The sequence below is a fragment of the Vidua macroura genome, chromosome Z, assembly GCF_024509145.1.
Source record: "Vidua macroura isolate BioBank_ID:100142 chromosome Z, ASM2450914v1, whole genome shotgun sequence".
Taxonomy (NCBI): Eukaryota; Metazoa; Chordata; class Aves; order Passeriformes; family Viduidae; genus Vidua; species Vidua macroura.
In genome coordinates this window covers 33,524,038-33,547,533 of record NC_071611.1, presented here as the reverse complement: position 1 = coordinate 33,547,533, position 23,496 = coordinate 33,524,038, and the positions used below count along the sequence as shown (strand labels likewise).

General features: G+C 40.4%; 1 pseudogene; it reads right to left on the bottom strand.

The window, feature by feature from the left end:
• LOC128822527 (chondroitin sulfate proteoglycan 4-like) overlaps positions 1–11,696 on the bottom strand; it is a 34,301-nt pseudogene extending 22,605 nt beyond the window's left edge.
• Positions 11,697–23,496: the final 11,800 nt, after the last annotated feature.

Sequence of the window (23,496 nt, the reverse complement as noted above, 5' to 3'; positions counted from 1 at the left end):
GTGATGTGGTCCACCACAACAAGGCAGCCTCCCTCTCCCTCCCCACTCCGAATGACCAGCTAGTAAAAACAGAAAGATCTTTAAGTCAAGGCCAGAATAAAGCTCAAACTCCTGTATCTCAGTACCTCTCACAAAATCCCACAGCTTTCAGCAAAGCAAGTAATTAATCAAGACTTTGTCTAAGAAGATCTAAAGGCATTACCTGTTTTCTGGTCAATGTGGCTAACTTTATTCCAGGAACACGAGAGTTTTCAACATACCCATGTTTTGGCTGCTCAGTTAAAATGAATTCACAGCTGAGTCCTGCAAAGTGTCTACTAGAAATTTTTAGACAGTCTTCCACCAGAGCTTTTGGGCCCCCTTCAAATACTGTAAAGTTCTGTACTTCCAGTGCAATCATTCTGGGGATGATGTCTATAGAGTTCTCTATTCCACTCACTGTTCTGACACCATTGGTCACATCCAGAAAAAAATGGTCATCTCGTTGGTCAGAAACTGTCTGCACATACTGAACTTTGCCCTTGTCAACATCTTGCTGAGTGAAGCTCAAAGCTGGGCTTTGGTCAGAACTGAGATAACTTTCTTCTGAGGAAAACTTCCGAATGTATCCGTACACTGGAAGCTGTCTTACTGTGAACACAATCTCAGATGGAGGACTATTTTCATGAACAACCTTAAATTTAAGAACATATCCCAAAATTATTCAAATTAAGTGGGAGAAATTCAGTAATTCTCTTCTGAATCTTTCACTTTTAATTCTGGGATTGTCTACCTAACTAAACTAGCACTTCTTAGTTGGGTTACACAGTTCCTAAAAGAATACAACACTTTAAGCAGACACATGTTAAATAAATAAATGGCATAATGGTTAAATAAATGGCATGGGAGTAATTTTGTAACCCCAGATATGTTTTGAAAGGTTTTAAAAGAAAACTACTGCATAATTAACTACTGGTCTCACATCTACAGATCCCTGCCTGAAACAAGGAATTCAGGATTTCAGCAATGTGCAGCCGGAGCCCTCTTGCGGTGGTTACTGGAAGGCTACACACTAAAACTGGGCAGGGAAGAATTAATCAAACAGAAATGGCCTCGGTTTGTGACTTTTTTTTTTTTTTTTTTTTTAATTTTTGATGTAACTTTCAAACAATTTTAACCGGGCTAGCTCCAAATTAAACCAGACAAAACCCTTTCTTCCTTGGCATTTCCCACCAGCACAATTAAGACCATTACATGGAGTACAAATAGTTGTTACATCTAAAACAAATATATACATGCAGAATCTCCAAATTATAATTTCCTTATGCACCAATATGTAATAAGAGTCAATGACTATGGGCAGTATTTTCTTTAACATGATCAGTTTTCCTTCCTAAAAATGGAAGCTTGCTAGTGTCAGTCTCTCCCGAACTAAGTGCCCAGAATGCAGTCATATTAGTGGTAATCAAAATAAGTTAGAGAAGACACAAACTAAAGACACTGCAATGGTTAAAAAAACTGAGGACAACTTACTACAAGATTGGAGGAATGGACAACATGGTTAACCTACTTGCAGTTTTCCTTTACTGATTTTAACTGGTTTTCCTTCTTCAACCAAGAGATTGTTCTTGTTCACAATCCTTGGTGGCTCCTGATGACTTTCCAACTACACACGAACCTGTAGTCCAGCATCCAGATGGACATCTCCAGCACGGAATGTAAAGTTAAATGTGTCAGTAAGGTTGTTGCTGTCATCATGTCTGTAGGTCACATGTCCCTTTATCAGATCAAGCTGAGTAAAGGAATCCATTAATACATTATTCACATATATTCTTCCATATTTTGGGAAAGAGAGTATCTTGTATGTAAGCTCATTATCATTTCTTATATCTTCGTTCGTAGTAGCACTTAGGTTAGCTGTTGAAACAGTTTCTTCTTTCCCTTTTTGAACCAACAATCCTGTACTATTTGCCAACTTAATATAAGGATCAGTGGCATTAACTTCCAGAAGCAAGGAAGTGCTTACCATCTGTCACAAAAAGCACAAAACGCCCAAAATCTGCACCATGGTGTATAAACAGGACTTGCTTTTTTGCTCCAGGTCCACTTCTTTGAATTGGTAGAGTCTATGCAAAGTATCATTTTTTAGCACCAAGTCCCCACTGGAAATACCACGTCTAGTATATAGCAACTGTCCATCATCAAAATCAGAATCAGGATCATGATAGCAAAGATCTGCCAAAGTTAATAATCACTGCCCGTTTCTCACAATGTCAAATATCTTATCAATTACGTGAATTGGCTTCTCATCATTCTTTAACTGGACAGAAATACAGAATCTGATTTCTACTGACAAAGGTTCTACTTCTGAATCAAAGTTAGTCCCCTTTCCTGACTCTTTGCTGGAAGCTCTGACAAGAAATTCATCAAACACGGTCTCAGAATCATCATGCACATACAGAAGGCACTTATCCGTTACATCTTTATTAGTGAAAGTTGTAAGACTATTATTATTCTCAAATAAACCAGAAAAATTAGTAAGTTTTAAGTTCCCATGCTTAGGAAACTCTATAACTTCATATTGGAAGGTTTTATTATCTGGTGTTTGCACAAATAGTTTTGTGCTTGTTATTAATTCTCTTTCCCCTTCAATAACATTAAGGCCATTGTTAGTCAAAATAATATTTTTGAAATCTGATTTTATGTAGAATTCAAAGTCATAGAAATTTGAATCCAGATACTTTGTAGAAATTAGAAATCTAAATGAATCATAGTCTTCATGGTACTGGCTGATTAATTCATATGCCACTTTTCGATCAGTAATATCTTTTTGGCTAAAGACTGAATCTTTTTTCAAAGGCTGGTCATTAAGCAGTATTTGTCCATTCTTTGGTAGGGACAGAAGTTTGAAATGAAGCTCATTTTCAGGTATTTCTAGATCTGCAATCACAGCCAACAGACTATCAGAATTCAAGTACTTCTTTCTTGTTTTTTCAGTTTCTAGAGGAGCATGTTTCAATAGACTGTACCTTAACCATTTCACTCTGATTGGAAACAAGTACTCTTCACTGATTCTGTTTCCTATGCTAACTTTGAACTTAAATTGGTCAGTAATGTTTTCCAGCTGAATGCCTTTAAAAGTGCTACAGTATCTCACCCGGTTGTGCTGAAGAGAGTGTTGAGAAAAAGAGCTAACTTGCTTCCATACCCTCCTTGAATGATGCCTTTGAACCTGACCAAAGTGAGATGGCTCTCTGATCTCATATCGTATCTCCAGTTCCTGGAAGACAGCATTTGTTACAACTGCCAGATGCCTAGGTCTTATAAGAGCTGTAACACCTTGGAGGAGATTTATTCCTGAGTTGTTGACAACTCTGTAATCCAAAGGAACTGCCATGACACGTAACACAACAGTGTTGCTCACCTTCGCACCATCACTTGCCCTGAGAACAATCCTTGAGTTCCTGACACGTGTGTGGACAAAGAAAACGGTGCCTTCGTTTAAATCTTTAGAAAAAGTAGTGATAGCTTTTCCAGGATGCCTTGAATTTTCCAAAAATTCTGAATCTGCACTCAGATTTCCAAGCACTGAAAGTCTGAGACCCACAGAATCTGTATCTTCATCTAGAACTTTTATCAGGTCATTAGTCAAACATTTCTTTGAATTCTCTAAGAGAAGAAGCAAGTTTCCCTCAGGAAGTATGATCTCAGGTGCATCATTTACTGGAGTAACAGTAATGCTAAACATATGCTGCTCATTTCCTTGCAAATATGGAGACACAATCTTCTCACTGCTGGTAGAAATGGAGAAATTAAAATAATCTTAAGTGTCCTCAGAGCCATCATGGACATACAGAATCTTCCCTTGCCACACGTCCTGCACAGTAAATGTATTTACCTCATGTAACGGTTCAACATTCAGTTTCAAGTGTCCATGAGAGTGTGGTTTCTTTATATCAAAAAGAATTTGTGACTGATTAATTCCTAATTTCTGAAAGTCCAAGTTAACTTTAATATGCTTAGATTCAAGTGAAGCTTGTTCACCCTCCAGCACAATCAAGTTACTCAGAACTAAAAGGTGGCTTTTGTCTTCCTTGCCCAGAGAAATCGAGCTTTCATGGGAAATGGCAAATACAGGAGCTGCTTTCACAGGAGGGTTCTTTTCAGCCATCTCTACAGAAAGATTTCTTTTAGAAGAACTTGGCATTTCACATCCAGCTGAAATGTCCTTAGTGACCAGAACATTCTTCAGTGATTTCTTTTCTGAGTTGGCTTTCAGGTTCCTTAAGCAGCCTTTGAAGGATCCTCCTCTGGCATACTTCCCAGATATTGAGATTAACTTCATCATTTCCAATCGTATGCTGTCATCTACACCACCAACAAAGAAAGATCCCTTCAGAAGGGGCAACTTACTCTGGGGAGGTAACGACTTTTTCACAGTTTCTTCATCCAATGTTAGCTACAAATATTCTGCAGTATATTTCAGTCTGATGTAGTGCCAACGACTATCATTGACTGACCTACGAGAAGAAAGATGGGTTCTACTTTCATGTTTCCCTACATAAGCTTTAATTAAACCCTCTTCCATTTCCATTGCAATGAAATCTCCCGCTTGCCCAGGCTAGTAAAGCAGCAAGCCGCGTGCAGCTGAGGTTTGCAAAACATACTCAAAGATTCCCTTGTCGTCCACATTCCATGATGAGAAAGAAATATAGGACCTGGAGCTGAAGAAACTAATGGGTTCTTCTTCACCTGCAAAGAATTCACCACTGCACCCCACTGAAACTTCATGGATGTTTCTGAAGCCAGGAGAAGGTCTCAGAGGCATCAGAATGTCTAACTGATTGAATGACACACCATCAATACATCCTCAGAAACTGGGTAGTGCTCCAACAAGGTAGGGAATGTCACGTTTACCAGTACCACCTATGTAGAATCCATAATCAGTGTTTAATTCATAAAGAATTCCAGGCATTTTTGCACTAGTTCTATCACGTTTATCAATCACCAATGTGACATTATCTTGTTCATGATGTAGTTTAACCAGGTGCCAAGCCAAATAATTCAGCTGAGATCTTTGCTGAGAATACTGTACTCGTTCTCCCACAACAAAGTTAATTTTCAGCTGCAAGAGATAGAATTTTAACTATAAAAATCCAAAATTATCTTTTTCACAATCATACATTAATATATAGTTAATACATTAATTTTCATATCTTTTCACACTAACCATATAATTTACAAAATAGATTTGAAAAAATAAAATCCTAATAAAATTCTGTGTAGGTTTACTTGTCATCACAGATGTTTGATTAACTGCAAAAGCAGGAATGGACTCCTCTGCAGTTCTGCTAGAAACAGCAACTCCTGAGAGCCCAACTGAAAGTGATCTTTCATTGATTTACCTTGCAGAAAAACAATTACTCAGATCCAGGCATTTTCTGTAATGCTAACATCATCAAATCTGAAATTTTGTCTTTGCTTAATCTCATGGTTTGAATACAATGATCTTGATTTTAAGATCTAGAGATCTCAAAGGCTATAGAGATATAATTGTAAAAAATAAGAGCCATACTTTGAAATTACTGATTATATTAAGTGACTTTTCAACTTCCCTAAACAGCAACTTGTTTAGATATCTTGTTATAGACAACAGACTTAAGAAAAACTTTGATAAATACAGGCTACACATATTTTTAGCTACAGTTATAAAGCATACCTGTGCATATCCTGAGCGCAGCTTCATTAAACAATAATCCGTCTTCCCAGCTGCAAGAAAAAGCAATCCCTGTGGCTTGCTTGCTCAGAACTGCAACTGTAAGGATGTCTGAGGGGATGCTTCTGCCATGTTCAGCTCCACAAAGCTACCACCATAAAATGATACTGAAAAAAATAAAGGGAAATAAATAGGAAACTCAATCACACACATACAAAAAAAAAATTAGTCTTTCTTATTCATACCTCTATATATGTAAATAATTTATATTCTTTTCTACATACTTATTCACATACAAATGAAAATAAATCTCAGTTATCAAATTCACCAGTCCAAGCAATTTAATAGGAGCCCAATGGCCATCCCAGAATGGATAAGGGATTAATACAGTCCAATTTTCTTATCTCCAACAGTGATGACTGGAATGGCAAGAACCATGCACTTATACTGAATAATTTATTTCAAATACTCCTTCATTTTTGCTTGTTTGTTTCAGGTGTTTTCCTCAGCTTGTCACACCCTGTCTATTTCATAGTTGCCATTTGATTTTCTCTCTGAAGTATTCCTCTAGTTTCTCTTCGGAAACATTTTCATCTACAACATGCTCTTACATTTCCATCAGAGACAATCTATGTCATCTCTGCAGAGAAGACCTACCAAGTCTCCTGCCACTACCATCATTTTCAGATGTTTTCATCCCTCTCTTCCAGGCATAACTGCCCTCTTGTTTCCTGTATGCAACCTCCAACCACCCCGCCATCCTGCTGGCCAGTCACTCAGATCTGTACAAGCCTCCTTTATTGCTTTGAGGAACAGTAACACCAATAAGAGTTTTCATTTGACTGCTCACTGTCTTTACCATCCCCATTATTACTATTTTGAACAGCACAGATCCTAAGACCAAATCTGGGGCGTCGCACCCTTTCTCCCAGGTCCGGGGCAGCTCCGGCGCCCTTCAGTGCAGCCCCCAGCTGGACTTCCGGGTCTGCCACTTCTCTCCCACATGCCGCTGGCACTGGCACGCTGGTCGGAGTCTGCCGGGTTCTGTCGCCCACACGAGGGTCTGAGGCAAAGAGAGAAGGAATGTCCAAATTACCCACGAAGGAAAGCGGGAAGGCTTTATTGTCACAGAGAGATGTGGTGGGGGGGTAGCGACCCGCACTTCGCACTCCACGTGGGGGAAATGGTGCTGGGACCCGGGAGGGAGTGGGATGATATAGGGAATGTGATAGGGAGGGCAGACGCCCCCCCCCCCCCCCCAATCCATGCGGATGCCCCGGTGATGACGTAAGACTGCGACCAACCAGGGCACCACAGGGGCGGACACCGAGCCTCGGGCTGAGTGGGATCATGGGGATGGGGCAGTGGACACGGGGGTTCCCGGGGCCAGACGGGGGAGTGGTTACAGGAGCGGCAGAGGGGAAAGCCCAACAGTAGGCAGCACGGGGCCAGAAATCACGGGGGAGGAATGACACGGGGGAAGCACGGGGGTACACAGGACTCGGCTAGCTAACACAAATAAGAACCCCTAAAACCCAATCCCAGGATGCAACACAAATCCTCCAAAATTCTGCTGGTAACTTCCCTCTGACACATTAAAAAGAAAAAAAAAAAAAGTATCAATCATCTACCACTCCCCCTATTTAATCAATTACTTAATATACAAAGCCCTGCACTCAAATGAATGCTAAAAAGCCTTTGGCAGTAAACTTTGTAAGAAGTCTTCTGAAACTCCAAATCTTAGACACCTTGCCCACCCCCATCAAGAAAACTCCCAAGGGGTTTGTAAAGAACTCTTTAAGGAAATCTTATAGACTCCTTCAAAATTTAAAGAAATCTTATAGACTCCTTCTCACCTGTGCATCTTTTATCCTTTATTACAGAACCTACAAATTTGAGTTATGGATAACAGGCTTACAGTCCCCTGGTAATTCTTGTTTTAAATACTGGCATAAAATCTGCCACCATCCAGGCTTCAGGTACAAGGGAGTTTAAGCATGAGATCACGTATTACCCTTAGCAAGCAAGTTATTTCACCACCAATTTTTTTTAGGTCAAACCCTCTCTTCCCCTTCCACCACCCCAAAAAATGAATTTCAGTTTGGGAATCTTCCTAATTAGCAGTAAATGCCATTTAGTTTAGCTTCTCTGCAGTAGCCATGCCCTTTCTGAGTGCTTCTTTTATACTAGTAACTTAATCAGCTGGCTGCACAGACCCTCTGCAAGGTTTTTGTTCTTGATGCACTTAAGGAGAATTTAGTAAAAGCTTTGATTCCTTCAAGCTGATCCTTGACCTTTTTTTTTTCCCAGACATGTCTATTTTCAAATTCCATCTGCCAAAGTTTATGATGCTTTCAGCTGTGTATGGATACAGCTTGAAAGAACACCACCAGTTAAATATTTATTTTGCAGTTTTTAGCTTCATTCTGAAATTTTCTCATTTTAAAATGAAGCATGACTGCAGAGGACTTCTGAGGTTTAAATGTTCCAGTTCCTACATTAGCTGTCCCCTTGCTTAATCTAATACACTCCTACAAAGTGTGACTTTGACTCTGAACTGGATTCTGTGCAGAGTACTAAATCAAAAACCTAATTTAGTAGCTCATTCATGAAATAACAATCAATAATAGTATCTAAAAATTTGCTATAGGATGTATAAGAATTCTAGGTAGCTTTCCCAAGAAAAAGATTTCAGCAAAACCCACAGCCAATAACAATGTAATATCAAGTTATATTAAGTACCTAGAGAAACACAGGAAAGATCTTTACATTACTGAAATACACATATTTCTTCCAAAGAAAGAGTCACCACTGTGTCTAGAAAAATTTATTCCAAGTGGAACAAAAAGGAGTTCTGCCCCAGGAGTTTGCTTCTAGTTCAAAAGAAGCTTTCATGAAATAGCTCAAATACACCTTGCAGGTTTTAGATTAAATTTGTACACTGAGAGGACCTATGCCCTTTGTTGTACCTAAAAATGTTTTTCTGTGGGGTAAATAAAGACCTCCTCTTTAAAGCAAGTATTGGTATAACAGAACTAGAGACAAATCCCCAGTATAAGCAAGGACTAACTATTAAGATAGGAGGTTAAATAATTATAATTTTTAATATTATGCTAAATTCATACATTGCATTTTTGGGGGAGAAATTAAGCAGAGAGATTATGGATTACTCAGTCCAATTCAGAATAACTAGAACAAAGCTGTAAAGTCAGTATTTTGCAGAGTACCACTGGGCAACAGTTTGATATTTATATGAATATATATATATATATATATATATATATATATATATATATACATTCATACTATATATTAATTTTCTGGAAAGAAAAAAATAAACATAAGTTAAACCTTCTGCCTTCCATAAAACTTTTCAAAGTCAGAATCTGTCACTGAAGGTGGGGCAGGTACGCACTGGTCTACCAGTAAATGATATTTTGAACCACCTATACTGCCTTGGCATGATTTCGTTTACAGCTAGCAGAACCATATTTTTAATTTTTTTTTTTTTGACATGTTACTTGTTGTATCACAGATAAGATCAAATTCCACTGTTGAGAATGAAAAACACCACCACTACCACCTAATACATAATATGGTTTGCTTACAAATCTTACGCTCTCCAAAACATGGTGCTGATATTTCAAAAACAGAAGTTGGGTTAATGAATCTTTATTACAAGGACAAATAGGAAAAGGGCAATGCAGCAAAATGAGAGGTGAAAAAACTTCCAAAGAATCAAAATAGGACACTTCATAATGAAAAACATTCCTCCATTTCTGTCAGCTTATCTAAGCTGGTAGCAGATGAAAAATGAAAGTGGAAAAGGAAGCTGCCAGATTCACTGAGAATGCCCTTTAAGGCTAAATATAACTACTATTCAAAAGGGAATTCTCAGGGTTGATTCCCACTTTCTCAGTGTAAAATTTAGTGAGATTTTGAGGGTAAACCAAACACTACCAGTGTGTGTAAGCCTCTTACAGTCACCTAAACCATACACAATGAAGAATAACCCCATGCTGCATCTGCACATGCTTTACACACCAGAAACAATGTTTAAAGGTCCCTTCCAAACCAAAGCATCCTATGATTTCCAAATAAAAGTCCTGTAGTTAAAGCACTGAATGTGAAATGAACAGTGCTGATGTTATTTTCTAGTTCTATTACAGAAACTCACTAAAAACTGAAGAGTTGAGAAAGCCACTTAAAACCTAATTTCAGTGCACTGCCTATAAGAAGCTCGTGGGTTTTTTTCCCTTCCCAGCCTTCGACTGTTTTCTTCCCTTTTGCTAGATTACCTCTGGGTGAGGTTATAGCTGTAACAGCACCTGGAGTAAATGAAGAGAGCTGGATTTTAACAAGCTCTCCTGGTGGTGAAGTCAGTCCACAAGGCCAGCAAATCTTAGCTTGAAGGCAGCTCAAGCAGAGCATCACAAGTTGGTACACCTAGAAACAGCAGGCTAGTGTCCCAACCAGGTGATTTGGAAATGTATTATCTGGCTTCGCCATGCACTGCCTGCAGTGCCAGGGACAGAGGACACTAACAGCCAGCCATAAAGCACTGGTTGGTCTTACACCACTATCACACCTAATACCCACAAAACCCTTTGTCATGTCGTTGAAGACAATGCTACTATAACTAGAGATTGCCATTTCAGTGGCACTCAGATCTTCTGACATCCTTGATATGTCTTAGACATAAAAAAATTCCTCCACTCACTCTGGCTGCAGGGTTTTCACTCACAAAACTCATGAAAACATCACTTAGAGCTCCATGCATTCAAATTCTCTCATGGAAAGAAAAGATTGGTATATTTCATTTATAGTATCAGAATTTAATCTTTTCATTAATCTCTTCATTAACTTCTGAAGTAAAAAACACTTTTTAAAGTTACAATTAAATTTAAGTTCATTTCTAACCAGTCTTCTCAGCTAGTGAAACAGACGCCACAGAACCACAGAAATTGACCACTAGACATTTCTAAAGAATGTTATCGCGATTGGTTTGTCTCACATGGCATTGCAGTGAGGAACAGAAGGTGGAAGAAGGTGGATAAAAACCACACTTCTTCAAGTGCATGCTCATCCAATAGTTTTTAAAATACATGTAAGTAATAAACTTTATTACCAGTCTTTTTAGTTCAAATTGCAATGTACTTCAAATTACATCTCAAGAAACAGAATTTGCAGATTAAGTTTTTGGCTGTTTCAATGGTTTTGATGACTGCCCAAGAGCTGCAACTTAACATGCATCACTAGTGGTGTGGTAACTGGCCTGTCTTGAAAAGCCAGGCACAAGACAGCTGAAGCTGTATGCTAAAACCCAGGCACCTGCAGTTGGTGGCTGATACTTACCATCGAGACTACTAGTTCACACGCATGGAGCAGGGAAAGAATTGCAGGGAATATTCCTGTTTCTACCTCAGCACTTTTCCTCATGACATACTACAATTATGATAAGAGGTGGAGGAAAAAGGTTTACATCTACACTGCTTGCAAAGCACCTACGTTTTTATCAGGAAGTCTAGCTGTCAAGTCTCGGCGTCTCTGCAGCAGGAGGGGAAGCAGGCACAAGGCGGGCTTACAGCCGAGCGGACAGCTCGGCCTTCACTCTAAGGCAAGAGGGCACCAAGCCTTCACAAAACGCCCGCCGTCCCACCACCTGTGCGGCCGCCTGCGGCGCCCACCCGCCTGCCCCCGCTCCCGGCCAAGGGGCTGCGGCGGCAGCTGGCCCGAGCAAGGGGCCCACGCGGCCCCCACCGGGCCGGGACAGGGGCACTGCTTTCGCGAGAACACCGGCGACAAGTCGCTCCAGCGCTCCGAGCAGTCCTGGCGCCGGGGCTGCAGCCAGGCCGCCCCTTCCCCGCGGGCGCAGGTGCCTTCCGGACCCCGCCACGGCCCTACCTGCGAGAGCGGGCCGGCCGAAGGCCAGCAGCAGCAGCGCCAGCAGCGCCGGCCGCAGCAGCGCCGGCCGCAGCAGCGCGGCGGGCGCGCCGGCCATGCAGGAGCCGCGGCCCGCCCGGGCTCCCCCAGCTCGGGGGGCCGTGGGGCTGCGGCCACCGGAGCGGCGGGGAGTGTCACCGCCCCGGCCCGTGCTCCCCGCCTACCACCCGGGACGCCTTCCGCCCTCCTCTCCTCCTTCCCGCTCTCCTCAGAGAGCAGCCCCTGCGCCAGCCCGGCCCCGCTCCAGGAGCGCCGGCCTGAGACTGGAGACGGGGCAGTGCTTTCGCATAGCCTCCAGCGGCCTTCACGGCTGTGGGTTAGTGCGTGCTTCGGGTGGGACTTGCCCACATGTGGATTACAGCTGTTGTCAGTCGTTCACCTACTGGACACTTTCTGTCTCCATTGCCTGCCCGTCGCAGTGGGAGGCTGCTCTGAGGAACCCGAAATCTTCCCCTTTCCTGGCTGGAGCATTTCCAATCCCTCAGTGTGTTTGCATGCTGTCCATAAAGAAACGCATCACACTGCTTTAGTGAAGAAACATGTTACAGGTAGACCAAGCTGAGATGATCACAGAATCAATTAGGCTGGAAAAGATCTCTGAAACTGAGGCTAACCTATGACTGAACACCACCATTTCAGCTCTACCATGCTACTGAGGGCCACATCCAGCCTTTCCTTCAACGCCTTCAATAGAAGGTGACTCCACTATCTCTCTGGGCACTGCATTCCTGTGTCTAATCACCCTTTCTGTGAAGAAATTCCTCCTAATGGCCACCCTGTACCTCCCCTGGCACAGCTTAAGACCATGTCCTCTCATCCTGTTTCCTGGCAGAATAGGCTAACCACCAACTGGCTACAACGTCCTCCAAGCTTGTTATAGTGATAAGGTCTGATTATAAAAAGTAGAGGTCCTAAATTAGAAAAAATACGCAGTTCACACCTCCTCACTGCAGTCCTATGCTTAAAAGCACAGAGTGTCAGCTTTGAAAATGTTTTTAAAGAGCACATTTCAGCCAATCATTTATAACCCTTTATCACACAATTCAAATATGCAGACACGCCTTGAGATACATAAATGATCCGTGCCAGGAACCGCCTTGCAGTCATAAAATTTTCTGCAATTTTATCAGCTAGCAGGGTGCATTGCAATGTGTCTCAACAGGTCGTTGTTTTTTTAACTTGTTACTCCCTTACACATAGGACTGGAATCTGTGACCTGAAATATGACACTAAGCAAGCAGAGTAAGTAACTGAGATACTAAAACTGAAAAAAAAAGAAGAAAAAATTGTGATGGCATGAATATATTTTTTGGGTCAGCTGTCTGGTTCTTCTCTTCCTTTGAGGTTTGCAATCAGCATTTAGTCTATATTTTTCTTAGAAATTTTTGGCAGGCTTTGCTATCTTTAAAGTTTTAGAATAATGTATGTGACAGCTGTGAGAATCTGTGCCCAGATGGAAATCATGGAGAGGGATCTTCTCCTAAATATCACTTTAAAACTTTATTAAAGTTCTCAAAGACAGAGGCCTGATAAACTTCATTCACTTCAGACTGGCACTCAAAGAAGATTTGTGAAAACCTGGAGAAGGTACTGCGAAAAGCATCTATTTAAGATGTGAACAAGAAGGTCAAAAAGAGAATTTAATGTGGGATAACAATTTATAGCATGACTAATACTGGAAAAGCAGGTCTCCAGATGTGCATCAGCAAACCCCTGTGCTGCAGCAAGGAAGCCTGGGGAAGTTTTGCCTTTGCATCATTCACCTGAGTTACATAGGTCTCACTTAACTTATCCCTACCTTGTGCAGAGAAGTTTGCAGGGAAAGTCATTGGATTATACCTCAGAAGGGTATCTTATCACTTGCACTGTGGGCCTTGAGAAGTAGTAGTCAAAAAATACTGCAACAAGGTGCCCAAATGAGGGGCACAAGGTAGGTAAAGGAGTATCCCATACATGAGAGCGGTTTTGGGGCCAAATGCAAAGACAGCAAGATAGGGAGCATGAAGGCCCTGGTGCATACGTGGTGAGGCACATGCAGGAGGACACTGTGCAAACAGAGGGCACGTCTGTGGTGGACCAGAGCACCACTGGAGGTCTGAGTTCAGAGAAGGGAAAATAAATAAGCAGTGTTGCTGGAGGTATCACACTGGATACTGAGCTACAAAAACTTTGTGAATATGAAAAAATATGAACAAGCCATATTTTTAAAAATATTATTCATGGTATAGGATGAAATTTGGGAATATGATGCAGTTATTTTAGGTAATCTATTTCACAACCTGTTTCACTTACAATCACAAAAATGTAATCAGTCTCTAGTGAGTAATGGCAAGAATCACTGAACTAATGCTTTCCTTAAACAATTTTTTTTTAATATGCTCATTTAAAATTTGCCTTTTGTCCAAAGAAAGGCAATTGACTCTGAGGTCAATTGAAGGGACTGTCAGAGCTGAGATTGTTCAGCCCAGAGAAGAGGAGAGGTTCAGGGGAATCTAATCAATTATTCTATCAATGTTTATGAACAGGTGATGGGAGAATGTGAAAAGAGGGAGTAGGACTTATTACAGGTGTCCAGGGAAAGTTCAAGCACAATTAAATCCAAATTGCAATAAAGGAAATTGCATTTAAATACAAAAAAATCCTCCTCATGCTTGGGATAAAGCACTAGAACAGGTTGCTCAGACAGGGTCTCCATCTTTATTCATACTCAAAACTTGAGAGGGCACAGCCCTGAGCAACCAGCTGGCAGTGGCCCTACTTTGAACAGAGGGGTTGGTCTGGACAGTCTCCAGAGGTGCCTTACCACCTCAGGTGTTTTGTGGTGCTGTGACTCAGAAATCTTCATGGACATTTAAAACAAACATTTGGACTTCTGAAAAGAGAAAGGCCATATCTTGAGCAATGCCTACATGGCTATAGCTTTAAGGCACATTTTGTTAAGTCATTTAGGATTTTCCAACCATGGGTCCTACTTGCTTTTAGTGGAACGTATGATGTTTCTAAAGAAATACGTTAAAGATTTGGATAAACACTATTCCTGTTAAAACATACTTCATAATACTTCCTTATTTATTTCTGCTTTTCCCATATGTCTGTGATTTTGGGGGGGGGGGGGTTAATTTTTTTTCCTTTTTATATTATTTAGCATATATTATTTAAGGATTTATTATGTCTGAAAAGCACAGCAGGATTTGTTGCCTACAAAAAATTCTAGTCATGGAATGGTTCCTGTATGCCAGCTGTATATCTAGTAGTTGATCTCAGTGCTGAATAGTTCTGTGCGAATGTGTAAAATCATTCAACTAGTTGACAGATTCTTTCCTAATAATAATGGAGATCTGCTTGTTTGCATCTGACAACCTATCAGTATAACAGTTTATTTTTATTTTATTTGGTTGGGAAAAGGTTCCATTGAGAAGACAGGATTTTCTTGTGGTACTGGAAACCACTTTAAAGGTTAGTTCCTATTTGATTTTCAGTTAATAGTACTCTTTGGAAATTGCTGCAGACAAGATTTTCTTCAGGTTCCCATAGGCTTTCAGACAGCTGGGGGGAAAAATACAAAACCAAGAACAAACAAACAAAAATCCCCCACAAAAGGTCTCAACATGTTTTGAAACAACTTCTTTCCTATTTCTTTGAATTTGGTTAAATTATGCTGAAATTGCAGTTGTGGGTGAGTAACAAACACTTAGCAGACATGCCTGGAAAAATATAATGGGAAAGATTGAACATTGGCTACACTGTGTCAGGTGGAAAATACTGAAGTTTAATTTCCTAAATGGCGGTGCAGAGTAGTGGACCAAAGCTTCTTAATATCACAGATACAAAGTAGTTGTGTATGTATGCTCTGTTGTCTCGTCAAAAGCAACACAAACTTTCAGTGGTCCATACAGATCCCCAAAGATGTTGACTGGAAAGACACTAGAGGGAGTCCTTTTTTCTTGTAACAGCTCCTTAAGTAAATACTACCTTATAAATGAAAATGTTGAAATAGAGCTTCTGGGAAAAATGAAGGAGCTGTTAATTTAGATGGGATCAAACTGTTAATTTAGATGGGATTTAACTTCTAAATTCTTAGCTTGCAATGATTCATTAATACAAGTGAATTTTTTAAAGGGCATTTTTAAAGTAAGAGCTTTTTTTTCCAGTAAAGAATGTATTTAGAGTCATCATTCAAAATTAATCTCTCACATTACTGTTCTGGTAATTTACATTACAAGGTACCTGTTCTACAAAGCTATGCTGTTCTCGTGATACATAACTGAAGACTTAAGATTGATAGGCTCTAAGTTTTCAAGTTAGACTAAAGACTTTTACTGAAGTCAATGGAAGTTGTCAGCTGTCAGCATCACATTTGCAATAAAAATAGGTTGGCTAAAAGTGCCTTGGTGCATTCCACAAGTTACTATGCTGTACTGGTCCATGCATGTTCCTAAACCACATTAAAACTTTTGAAAACTGTAGGAATCTGAAAGAGAAATTCATACGCATGCAGGACTGGAAGTCCTCAGTAGCTCACAATTACAGTTTTTCCTGTGCCACTGGGACTGGGAATATTTATTGTGAGGCAGATCCTAAATTGTAAGCTTAAAGCAAGGCAAAGCTCTATGCTCTGAATTAAGCAGGAGGAAGACATAGGTATTCACTAGGGATCAAAATGCTTCCTTTCTTCCCCATGCATCAAACCAATACCTATTAGCCTGCTTCAGGTATTCACCATATTCTCATCCCCTCCAGGATCTCACAGAATGAGTGCTCACCTCTTGCTCCTCTCCTGATGTTGAGTGAGCAATACTGGGAAGCTCTGAGATTGACTTGGGCATAGGTCATCCAGGAAAATAAAATTATCTTTTTCTGCTACAATGGCATAGTCTGAGAAACTCAACACAGCAGTCAGTGCATGAGGCTGGAGATATTACTGGGAGGAAGAGGTTTGGAGAACCCAGAGAAGAAATTGGAGGAAATACTCTGGTGGGTAGTGGTGCCCTTTACTTGCACGGCAGTAGTGTGCCTTTGAGATCAAGCTATTAAGAAGCCAGCCCAGTGGAGATCCCCACTGTAGTAATGTTACCAGGGCAAGAGAAAAATCACAGCCATGTAAGCAGGCCATATAGCAGACTTTTCTCCCTTAAGCTGTTCATGAGGTAAAGGTTTGCTCATCCTCCTTTTTCCTCTGTGGGTGGTAAGGCTCAATTACATCAGTTTGCAGCTGTGTACGTCTTCAGGCTGTGCAGTGGAGGATCTGCTGTTCTCACTTACTGTCCTCACATTCATGCTTGAATTGTCATGGCTGCTCAATTCTGCAAATAAAGGCTGCTAAAGCAATAGAGCTTTAGAAGAGACAAAAAAGCGTGCGTGTATATTATGATGCCATGGCATAGAGTCTCCCTTATCCCCTGTAGGGTAAATGCTAGCAAACACAGGACACTCACCCTGTGATCCCTCCTAGTTACAGATCAAATTGTTGTTATTTTCTAGCAACACATTTACCTAATTTACAGAATATAATAACTAGTATAATAGCTTGCATATTATTATTTAAATCAATCTATTATTTTTAAAACAAATTAGGGAAATGCAGGAAATCATGCAGAAGTCTTAGCTTGTATTATTTTTGCTTGCTTGTTCTGCTTCACTATGTGAAAAATGTTGTTCTTTATTCCAGGTGTTTACTGATTTACATATATGAAAGAGTCTGAATTTTCACACTGGCCTTAAAAGGAACCTCCCTTTGCCCCAAGTTCAGTGTTAAGTGTTGCAGTTTAGTGTCCTCTCTTCTGAAAATCTGTACAAAAGTCTCAGGTCATTTCTTTCTTTGGTACCTATTTAAAACATCCAACTCCAAAAGTGATAATCTTTCCTCAGAGATAGTCTTTCAGAATTGGGAGTCTTGAAACAGACCTTCAGTCCTATTTGCCAAAGCAAATCAACAGCTAAAAGTCCAGCAAAGAAAAAACAGCAGCTACAGCAAAACTATGCAAGTTATCTTTGCACAGGGAGGAGACTAGAATGCAACTTTTGTACAGGTCAAAGGAGGCAGAGGAACTCAAAGGGATACTGCTAAAGAAAATGCTTTCATGCCCCTGGCTTCAGTACACTGAAAGAGATAAAGCAACTCCCTGGAGAGAGCTTCACTTCCAGGGAAGTTGTGTATGGTCTTTCTCAAGATATTTGAAGAATTCAGATTCTTAGGTTTTAGTGAAAAATATCATCTAATTCCATTAAATGGCTGAGTTAGAGACTGTGTAGGGATCAGAGAGTGAAGCAGCTCAATTACAAGCAGTATGTCAGAATGCTAAGTAAAAGTAGTTAAATAAATTAAAAAAAAAATACTTTCCTACAGTTTTGAGTTTGGGGGCTTTTTTGCTGCACTGATTTGTGCAGTTCACTAATACTTTTTGGCTTTAGCAGATTTTTATGACACTTCTGCCAATCGGAACCTTCATGAGTGTTGTTTGTACCCAATCTCCTTTGGTTAGACACATTTTCTTTAGAAAAACCACTTATATTCCTCCACACCAATCTGTTTTTCTCATTTCCCTGTGCAAATGGTTTGGATTCTTCCAACAGAAGTAACTCATCCTGGATCAGTGAGAACTGTCCACAGTGCCAATATTATTGTTCTGGTGGAGGATCTCGTACTTTTTCATATGCTGTCTTTAGCATCACTATAAGTAAGTGGTGCCTCCTGCTCTGATACTCACATGACTCTCATTCCTGCTGCCTGTATTAAAAATGTATTTTGCAAATGTATTTTGTATGACTTTTCTTTTTGGATTACTTATTAAATTGAAGCTGTAGTAAGTTCATACCATTGTTATGCAGAAAACTATCTCTTTGTCTTAATCAATATCCTCTGTTGATATCTGGATGGGATTCCTGTCTTGCATCAATCTTACAGAGATGCTGCTGTACTGGCTAAGCAACCTCTGGCTCATGCTAGCTATTTTTACAGCCTTCATGATTTTGACTGTTTTGTTCTTACTAAAGCACTCACATTAGGAGTAATGTGATCTTGCCTTTTTTTTGTGTTAGCCATGGTTACAGAACAATGTTGGCTGTGGGTGAATAATAACATAGGATCAAAGGAACCACCTGTATCATTAAATGAGACCTTCCAGCTACTGCAAACATTATCTCATATAATAATCACTGTTACTCATTTATTGAACTCTATCTTAAAAGCATTCAAATGGCTTGGACTCATCCCTGTCCTTTACCTAATGCAATTTTTGGAAAGCTGCCCTGAATAAGATTGGAAACTACTGGTTTTCAGCTGAAGATCTTTATGGGCAATTGATATCTAATTTTTGCCAACATTACTTTTGAATCGAAATAGTTAGCAAACTTTGTGTGCTGACATTTTCCTCAATGTACTTGTAGCTGGCACTCATTTTCCCAAAAGCCCTAGCTGAACAAGCCTGCTTTGTCTATCTAGCCTCTTCTCGCAAATTAAGTTCTCAGTACCCTCACTGTTGTTTTCAGCCTTCTCCTCCTCCTTTGCTGGTTTGAAACCACCTTTCTGTAACAGAGGTGAACAGAATAATGTACAGCCACTCAGACTTGGTCACAGAAAGGCTTTGTCTCACACTTTCATTGCTTCAGATGGTCTGGCGCTGCCTTAGACAGTGGACCAGACTCTCAAATCCAAGAGAAATCCTTCACCTCAAACCTGGGAAAGGAGGGGACAACTACAACATCTGGCACGGGAGATGGCTGCCACTATGCTGCTGTCCAGAGGCTCCAGATTTCTCTGATTTGTCTTTCTGATAGCAACCTCTCAGTGATGGATCAGACCAATGGAAACATTGGATTATTAACTATGCTCCCCATGCCCCATGTGAGGAGCGCAGCTGGCATTGGCATTGGCCTTGTGTCTCAGCAGGGTTTACCACATTTATCCCAACCAAGAGCCTGTGTACACGTTGTATTAGAGTCACTATTGTTGCTCTTTAACCTCTATAATTATGTTATTAATTTCATGCACCTTTTAGAACTTGTGTTCTTTTGGTTTTCTCATATATAAAGAAGTTGCCTCATTGCAACTTTTCTTGAGAATTCTTTGCCAGTTCTCTTTTGTTGCATCATTGTCGTTTATTTGTCTGGGGTAATACAAGTGCTGTACTCCTCCCTTCACAGACAGCTTAAAAACAGTCACAGCCCAATAGTTTCAGAAATGGGTCTGATAAATAATGAGAAAAGAGTGAAATGGTGGGCCTAGGTGTGATGTGATGACCAGGACTGCAAAGGCAGCCTGTAGGTTTATAATACTTTGTTATAATGTTACTGTAATGATTAATAGGGTTAATATTTTATATATAGTGTAAATTTTGCCACGGAGTTTGGAAGAATAGAATTTGAAGGCTGGGCTGTTGGCTTGGTGCTCTGGTGCTTGGGAGCATTGCATCAGATAATAGTATCTGAAAAAGTCCATGAGAGTTTTTGAGTGAAGAAAATATCAAAAAGACCATCAAAGCTACTGTCCTTGATGAAGCAGATGACACAAATTCAGTGATGTGTGGTCTTGGATAGAAAAACAAATAATATTACTGACCTAAAGGGCTGCTTGCACTATCAAAAACATTTGCATTGAGCTTCACAGGGCTGGGATTTAATAAAATTTTTTTCATTTAGTACTTATAGAAGCATGGAGACATGGGAGGTCTCAAGGTGTCTTGGTCACCAGTAGAAGTGGATTCTTAATGGCTGTAATTTTTGCAGGCAGCAGGAAAAAGTTCTGATATATCTTCAGTTTTTTGTTGCTCTGTGGCTAACTTGTCATGCAGCCAAGTTTCCTAGTGTCTCCCAGCCATGACAATTTCTTATACAAAGAAGAGGAAGATTGTTTTCATTTTTAATCTATTAATTTCCTTAAGAAAGACAGTGTGGATTTGAAAAGCAATGTCTTAACACTTTGGACATGTTTGACTCATCCTGTCTGACGGATCTCTCACTGCCATAACAAATCTGGTGTGAACACTTTGTCCTGGTGTGTGGTATTTCAACTCTGAGATTACATGTTGGAAGCAGTCCTGTATCCCACTCCATTGTCCAGACCAACTGAACTGGAGCCAGTTCACACTGTGCTGTTACTACCAAAGAATGTTTCAGGGGTTTGGGTAGCTGGGAGAGAGAAAGATGTACTCTGAAACCAGCCACAGACCTCCCTAGCTGTAAATGGTATCTATGGTACCTACTCCATTTTATCAAGTGTTTTCACTACTCCATGTCATATACCTGTAGACTACTCTATAGGAGATACTGGACTTCTACTCTCTTCCCTACCTAGTGTATAACTTGTCCATAAAATTGACCATTGCCCACCCGCTGGCACTGGAAATAGTCCCACAGTTTATTGCGCATGTACCCAGACACCCCTTCAGACAGGGTCTCCAGTATTGGTAATCCAGTCAGCAATGTGTTTTTTTTCCAGCTGTCAGGCCTTGTGCTAATCCTGTATACCTCTTTTAGACTGATCACTGATGAAAGTTGTTTTCTTGGTGTTACTTAGGTAGGAAGACTCAGTACAAAAGACACAGATGGCAACAATCATTTAAAGATCTTGATGGCTTGTGTTTACCAAGGACTGCTTGTAGAACAAGAAATATGCATTTAGGCCCTGAGGAATCACAAGTGTCAGCGGGGTTCATCTGCAATGTCTTTCAGTGCAATATTTTAAAAGGAAATGTTGTGAGAGTTAGTTTCTCCTTCCAGAGAAGCTTTGCTGGTCATCTCAGATCTGTGTAGTGCTATTGTTCTTCACTAGCACTTCAGGCTGGAATGGGAATTATTTTTCTCTTCAACAGTTTAAAAATGGCTCATCTCATCAAGGCAGGCTACCTCCATGCTTTCCCACTGCCTCCGGTGTACTATCAGCACTAGCAAAACTTGTGCTCTTGTTGAAGAGTGGGTCTAGTGATATGGTGGTTTAAAGCAGTAGCGGGCTTGGAGATTATGGCAGCTTCGCTGAACCATGGCATCATACGAGTGTGTCTGAGTTGGTTCTGAGAGCAAAAATAGGGCGAGGTATGTGGGGTGGCAGTATTGTTTTCCAAGTTACATCCAGGCTGCCTCAGGCTTCTTTAAAGATATGTCCACTCCAAATGGAGTTTCAAAGTAGAAATTCTTCACTGCAGCACCACTGGAGTGAAAAGGAATCAGAGATTAGTTGCTTCAAAACAGAGGTAGCCTCGATTCTGGTGGTCAGTCCAACTTCTATCTGGGAGACTTAGAAAGGATTGTGGGATGTGGATAAAGAAGACAGAGGAAGGAATGTTGACAGAAAAGGAAAAATGTGGAAAGGAAAGAGAAGGGAAAGAGTGTCTCCCTTTCTGTCTGCTCTGCAGGTGGTAGGTGTGTGACTGGGATAGAGATACTAGAAAGAAGAATGTTATAACGAATTACAGGAGAGATTTCATTGACCATTTATTTTTACAGTCTGTCAATGTTTCTCCTAAAGCTAGAGTAATCCAGAGACCTTAAAATTAATTCATAAGCATATCCCCAAGCTGCCAATTGCAAATTGCCGATTCCTGTTCCCCTTCAAAAGAGAGATTCTCTCCCCTCTCTTTTATGCTCAAAATGTAGTGTGATTTTCTGAGGTTCTCTATTTGTATTCTTTGCACAGAACAATACTTTTATTGTTACATACTCTGGCCATGCTTCTTCTGCAAACACTTCAGCTTTTAAACACAGCATGCCTGGTTTATTTTGGCTTCCTTTCTCTTTTTACCCAACATATTAGAAAAACAGACATGTATCTCCATTGCACTCTGTATTCACAGCACACTGATCTGTGCCATTTTGCATATTCTGCTACTGTTGATCTTGTGTGGTTATTGAGAACCCTTTGTGGCAGACATTGACCGAAACACTTTAAAACTACAAAAGCTTTATTTTCCCAGTATTATCCCAATTTTCTCATTAAGAATGGCAGAGCCAAATCTAATTCAATTCTTGCAATAAAATCTCAGGCCTAAGCACTTACATAGCTGTTTTCTGAAGAGCGGACTGCCTGCAAGGACTCCTGCTCCATCTTCAGTCCTAGTGATGTGACACCACTGAATCCAGTTGAACGCCAATGTTTGAAAACATTGCTGACAATGAGAGCAGCATCAGACTCACCTGTGTATATTTTACATCTGTCTGTAATTTTTTCCATCCCACTCCTAACTTTGTTTTCAGATGTGTACTGCTGATGCTCATAAAGTATAATTCTTGATAGGTCTAGATAGATTTTTTGTTGTTGTTGTTATTAAAGAATTTGGAGTTTTGAAAGAAAGCAGTCAGTTGCCTTCCTTTGTATGAATACCATTTTTCATATAGAAAAAACAGGATTAGTCATTTGATAGCTGACATTTGAGTCATGTTATGTTGCAGTCTTTTTCCCTTAAACACAATGCTACCTGTTGCTCTGACAATCAAAATCTATCGATTGTAAAAATGTCCTTAACATTCGGGTTTGCTTGAGGAGGTAGCTTTAATCCTCTGTCTGACAGTCAAACAGGAATTTTTCTGGTATGGGTAGCCTAGGAACTATATTTCGCAGCTGCTCAGACTTCTTTGAATGCAGCATGACTTCAGAAATAGACCTATTGAGAGCACTACTTTCCCTGATATTTAATCTTCAGTATAGAATATTCCCCCATCTGTGTAGCAGTAATCAAAAGGGAAGTAATAACAAAGGGAGAAATTTACTTCTTCTGTTATTCTCCTCCTTTTACAGAATCACAATACAGAGAGTGCATGGCTGAGCCCTCGATCCTGCAGCAGAAAGAATTTCCTCTGTGCTTCCTCTTACCTGAAAGTGTTGAGCATTCAGCACCTCCTTCCAGTTCCAAAACAAACTGCTTCAT